This window comes from Panthera leo, chromosome B2, assembly GCF_018350215.1.
Source record: "Panthera leo isolate Ple1 chromosome B2, P.leo_Ple1_pat1.1, whole genome shotgun sequence".
Classification (NCBI taxonomy): domain Eukaryota; kingdom Metazoa; phylum Chordata; class Mammalia; order Carnivora; family Felidae; genus Panthera; species Panthera leo.
Genome location: NC_056683.1, coordinates 29,835,606 through 29,841,784, shown reverse-complemented (window position 1 = coordinate 29,841,784; position 6,179 = coordinate 29,835,606).

The window sequence follows — 6,179 nt, the reverse complement described above, 5'->3', positions numbered from 1 at the left end:
TTACTCATAGCATGAAAACAGAAATAGATTTTTTAAATTTTATTTACTTATTTCTTAATTTAAATTTTAGTTAGATAACTAACTAAATTAGTGCATAATTGGTTTCAGGACTAGAATTCAGCGATTCTTTACATACATATAACATCCAGTACTCATCACAAGTGCCTCTCAATACTAATCACCAATTAGAACACTTTCCACCCACCTCCCTCCATCAACCCTGTTTGTTCTCTATGTTGTGGTTTGTTTCCCTCTCTACTCTCCCCACTCCTTCCCCTTTGTTCATCTGTTTTGTTTTTTAAATTCCACATATGAGTAAAATCATGTAGTGTTTGTCTTTCTCTGATTTATTTCACTTAGCATAATGCATTCTACTTTCATCCACATCATTGCAAATAGCAAGATTTCATTCCTTTTGATGGCTGAGTAATATCCCGTTGTGCGTATATACCACATTTTCTTTATCCATTCATCAGTTGATGGACATTTGGACTCTCTCCATAGTTTGGCTATTGTTGATGACGCAGCTATAAACAGTGGCGTGCATATACCCCTTTGAATCTGTATTTTAGTGTCTTTTTTGGTAAATAACTAATAGTGCAATTGCTGGGTCATAGGGTAGTTCTATTTTTAGTTTTTTGAGGAAAGTCCATGCTGTTTTCCTGAAGGGTTGCACCAGTTTGCATTCCCACCAACAGTGAAAGAAGGTTTCCCCTTTCTCCACATCCTTGCACACCTGTTGTCTTTGTGTTGTTAATTTTAGCCATTCTGACAGGTGTGAGATTGAGATTGCTATCTCATCGTGGTTTTGATTTGTATTTCCCTGATGATGAGTGATGTGGAGCATCTCTTCATGTGTCTGTTACCCATCTGGAAATCTTTGGAAAAGTGTCTCTTCATGTCTTCTGCCAATTTCTTAAATGGATTGTTTGTTTTTTGGGTGTTGAGTTTGATAAATTCTTAGAGATTTGGATACTAACCCTTTATCAGATATGTCATTTGCAAATATCTTCTCCCATTTCATCGATTGCCTTTTAGTTTTATTGGTTGTTTCCTTCACTATGCAGAAGCTTTTTATTTTGATGAAGTTCCAACAGTTCATTTTTGCATTTGTTTTCCTTGCCTTCGGCAACATGTTCAGCAAGTTAGTGCAGCTGAGCTGGCTGTGTTCTCCTCTAGGATTTTGATGTTTTCCTTTCTCACATTTAGATCTTTCATCCATTTTGAATTTATTTTTGTGTATGATGTATGAAATTGGCCCAGTTTTCCCAACACCATTTGCTTAAGAGACTGTCTTTTTTCCGTTGGATATTCTTTCCTGCTTTGTCAAAGTTTAGTTGATTATATAGTTGCAGATCCATATCTGGGTTCTCCATTCTGTTCCATTGATCTATGTATCTGTTTTTGTGCCAGTACCATACTGTCTTGATGACCAGAGCTTGGTAATATAGCTTGAAATGAGAATTTTGATGCCTCCACTTTTTTCTTTTTCAGGATTTTTTTTTCTTTTTTTTTTTTTTGGCTATTCGTTCGTGGCCTTTTGTGGTTCCATACAAATTTTAGGATTGTTCTAGCTCTCTGAAAAATGCTAGTGGTATTTTGATAGGGATTGCATTAAATGTATAGATTGCTTTGGGTAGTATAGACATTTTAACAATGTTTGTTCTTCCAACCCATGAGCATGGAATGCTTTTCAATTTCTTTGTGTTCTTTTCAATTTATTTCATACGTGTTACATAATTTTCAGAATACAGATATTTTACCACTTTGGTTAGGTTTATGTTTAGGTATCTTATTATTTTTGGTACAATTGCAAATGGGATCGATTCCCTGATTTCTTTTTCTACTCCTTCTTTATTGGTGTATAGAAATGCAACAGATTTCTGCAAACTGATTTTATGTACTGCGACTTTGCTGAATTCATGTATTATTAGTTGTAGCAATTTTTTTGGTGGAGTCCTTCGGGTTTTCTACATAGAGTATCATGTCATCTGCAAACAGTGAAAGTTTGACTTCTTCCTTGCCAATTTGGATGCCTTTTATTTCTTTTTGTTGTCTGCCAATGCTAGCACTTCCAGTACTATGTAAATAGTAATGGTGAGAGTGAATATTCATGTCCCCTGACCATAGGGGAAAGGCTATCAGTTTTTCCCCATACAGATCTTTGTATATGGCCTTTATGATGTTGTGAAGTATGTTCTGTCTATCCCTACCTAGTTGAGGGTTTTGTCAAGAATGATTCTGTATTTTGCCAAATGTGTGGGGTTTTGTTTTTTTGCTTTTTTGTTTTTTTGTTTTTGTTTTTTACATCTATTGACAGGGTCATATGGTTCTTATCCTTTCTTTTATCATGTTGGTTGATTTGCAAATAGTAAACCAGCCCTGCAGCCCAAGAATAAATCTCACTGGATACTGGTGAATAATTTTTTTAATGTACTGTTGAATTCAATTTGCTAGTGTCTTGTTGAGAATTTTTGCATCCAGGTTCATCAGGGGTATTGGCCTTTAATTCTCCTTTTCAGTGGGGTCTTTGTCTGGCTTTGGAATCAGGTAATGCTGGCTTTGTAGATGAGTTTGAAATATTTCCTTCCATTTCTATTTTTTGGAACAGTTTGAGGAGAATAGGTATTAACCCTTCTTTAAATGTTTAGTAGAATTTCCCTGGGAAGCCATCTCGTCCAAGACTCTTGTTTGTTGGGAGATTTTTGATTACTGATTCAAATCTTTGCTGGTTGTGGGTCTGTTCAAACTTTCTATTTCTTCCTGTTTCAGTTTTGGTAGTGCATGAGTTTCTAGGAATTTGTCCATTTCTTCCCAATTGCCAGTTTGTTGGCATATCATTTTTCATGGTATTCTCTTATAATTGTTTGTATTTCTGTGGCGTATCTCTCTTCTTTCATTCATGATTTTTATCTATTTGAATCCTCTTTCTTTTCTTTTTGATAAGTCTGGCCATGGAGTTATTAATTTTGTTTATTCTTTCACAGAACCAGTACTTAGTTTCATTGATCTGTTCTACTGTTTTTGTTGTTGTTATTATTGTTGTTGTTTCTATATATTTTGTTCTGCTCTAATCTTTATTATTTACCTTCTTTTGCTGGCTTTAGTCTTTATTTGCTGTTCCTTTCCATAGCTTCTTTAGGGGTAAGTTAGGTTGTGTGTTTGGGACCTTTCTTACTTCTTGAGATAGGCCTAAATTGCAATATACTTCTCCCTTAGGATCACCTTTGCTGCGTCCCAAAGTTTTTGGACTGTCCTGTTTTCCTTTTCATTGACTTCCATGTATTTTTTAATTTTTTCTTTAATCTCCTGGTTAACCCATTTGTTCTTTAGTAGCATGTTCTTTAACTTCCATGTACTTGAAGGCTTTCCAAATTTTTCTTGTGGTGACTTCGAGTTTCATAGTGTTGTGAACTGAAAATACGCATGGTATGATCTTGATCTTTTTGTTCTTGTTTAGGGATGATTTGTGACCCAGTATGTGATCTCTTCTGGAGAATGTTTCATGTGTACTCGAGAAGAATGTGTGTTCTGCTGCTTTAGGATGAAATGCTCTGAATATATCTGTTCAGTCTATCTGAACATGTGTGTCATTCAAAGCCAAGGTTTCTTTGTTGATTTTCTGTTTGGATGATCTGTCCATTGTTGTAAGTGGGGTGTTAAAGTCCCCTACTCTTATTGTATTATTATCAATGAGTTTCTTTATGTTTGTTACTAATTAATTTATATATGTGGATGTTTCAAGTTGGGGGCATAAATATTTACAATTGTTAGTTCTTCTTGATGGATAGACCCCTTAATTATGAAATAATGCCCCTTTTCATCTCTTGTTATAGTCTTTGTTTTAAAATCTAGTTTGTCTGATGTAAGTATGGCTACTCCAGCTTTTTTTGACATCCATTAGCATGACAGATGGTTCTCCATACCCTCACTTTCCATCTGCAGGTGCCTTTAAGTCTAAAATGACTCTCTTATAGGCAGCATATAGATGGATCTTGTTTTTTTCTTTTAATCCATTCTGATACCCTATGTCTTTTGATTGGAGCATTTAGTCCATTTACATTCAGAGTGATGACTGAAAGATATGAATTTAGTGCCATTGTGTTACTTATAGGGTTGCTATTTCTGGTGATTTTCTCTGGTCCTTTCTAGTCTTTGTTGCTTTTGGTCTGGTTTTGTTTGTTTGTTTTTTGTTTTTATCTACTTAAAATTTCTTGCAGGGCTGGTTTAGTGGTCATGAACTCCTTTAGACTTTGTTTGTCTAGGAAACTCTTTATCCCTCCTTCTAAACTGAAATACAGCCTTGCTGAATAAGGAATTCTTAGCTGCATATTTTCCCCTTTGAGTTGAATATATCCTGCTACTCCTTTCTAGCCTGCCAAGTTTCCATGGACAGATCTCCTGCAAATCTGATCTGTCTTCCCTTGTATGTTAAGGACCTTTTTTCCCCCTTCCTGCTTTCATGAAGTTTTCCTTTTAGGTGTATTTAGTGAATTTGAATATCATATGCCTTGGCAATGCCTGACTTTTGTCTAAGTTAATGGGAGTTCTCTGCACTTCTTGAATTTTGATATGTGCCCTTCCCCGAATTAGGCAAGTTTTCAACTATAATTCACTCAAATAAACCTTCTGCCCCTTTTTCTCTCTCTTCATCTTCTGGGACTCCTATGATTCAAATGTTTTTACGGTTTAATAAGTCACTGAGTACCCTAAGTGTGCCTTCGTGATCCATGGTTTTTGTTTCCCTCTTCTTTTCAGCTTCATTATTTTCCAGAATTTTATCTTCTATATCACTAATTGGCTCTTCTGCCTTGCCTATTCTTGCTGACATGGGATCTTTCAGGTTTGCATCTTGGGTATAGCATTTTTAACTTTGACCTGACTAAATTTTAGTTCTTTTATATCTGCAGGAAGGGATTCTTTGATATCAGAGAATGTTGGTTTTTTTTTTTTTTTAAAGCACAGCTAGTATCCTTATAATTATTGTTTTAACTTCTGGTTCAGACATCTTACTTATATCTGTATTGATTTAATTGCTGGCCACGAGTTCTGCTTCCCGTTCTTTCTTTTGGGGTGGATTTCTCCATCTTGTCATTTTGTCTGGAAAAGAAAAGCAGAAAGAAAAACAAATAACAGAAAACAAACAAACAAAACAAAAATAAAAAGCAAAAAACAACAAAAAATCTAGGTCCTTGGGTGTATTTTGGTCTGCTTGTTAAAAGAATCTAGAGCTAAAATATAAAACAAAATAAAACAAAAATAAGGAAACAGAAAACTAAAAGTAAATAAAATAAATATATAAAAATACATATAAATAATAAAAAAATAAAAAAGGAATTGAAAAAATAAGAAAATAAATGAAAATAATAAAAAATAAAGAATAAAAGTAAACCGGAAGCCAGATCGTATTTCCCCGAGGGTTGAAGCTTTGTAGCACTGTGATCAGTAGACTTATTGTGAGTGAGTGGTTTGTGCTGGTCTTCTGAAGGAGGGGCCTGCTGCTGTGGACTCAGGCTGACTTGTTTCGGAGGAAATGTGCTTCCAGGGTGCAATCGGGCTGGTCTTGGTGTAAGTGGCTTCAGCCCCCACTAGGTGGTGCTGTTTTGCTCCCTGAAGCCTTTCAGCGCTGCTGGGCGGGGATGAATAGGGCGTCGCCCCACTCTCCAGCCCTGGAGCTAAAAAGATCGTGTCACCCACTCCTCGGGGAACCCTCAAAGAAGAGTAATCAATCACCCCTCTTGCCCCTGATTTCCATCAGAACCTTACTTTCACCCTGCCGGTGTCCGAGCTTTTCTGTCTCAGGCAGGACTGAATTTCAAAACCCCAAATTTTGGGGACTTCCACAGCACACTGGCACTGTTCCTTTGGGTGATGGTCTCACTGCGCTTTTGTCAGCCTGTAGGAGGAAAGCAGAAAGTGGTGCAGCTGTTCAGAATTTCTGGCAAAAGGGAGCAGAAAGCTGGAACCCCTTCCTGCTGCCTTCAGCCGGAGTCCCCGCTCTTACACCTGGGAGCAGTGCAGCACTTGGGCACCCCGGTCTTTCTTGTTACCAGGAGATTCTCATACCGCGCTGCCACTCCTGGGACTCCTCCCAGTTCCCACCTGACCACCTATAAGCCAAGCACACCCCCACAGAAGCGGACTAAAATTCCGATTTTGTGCTGCTTATAATACTTGAA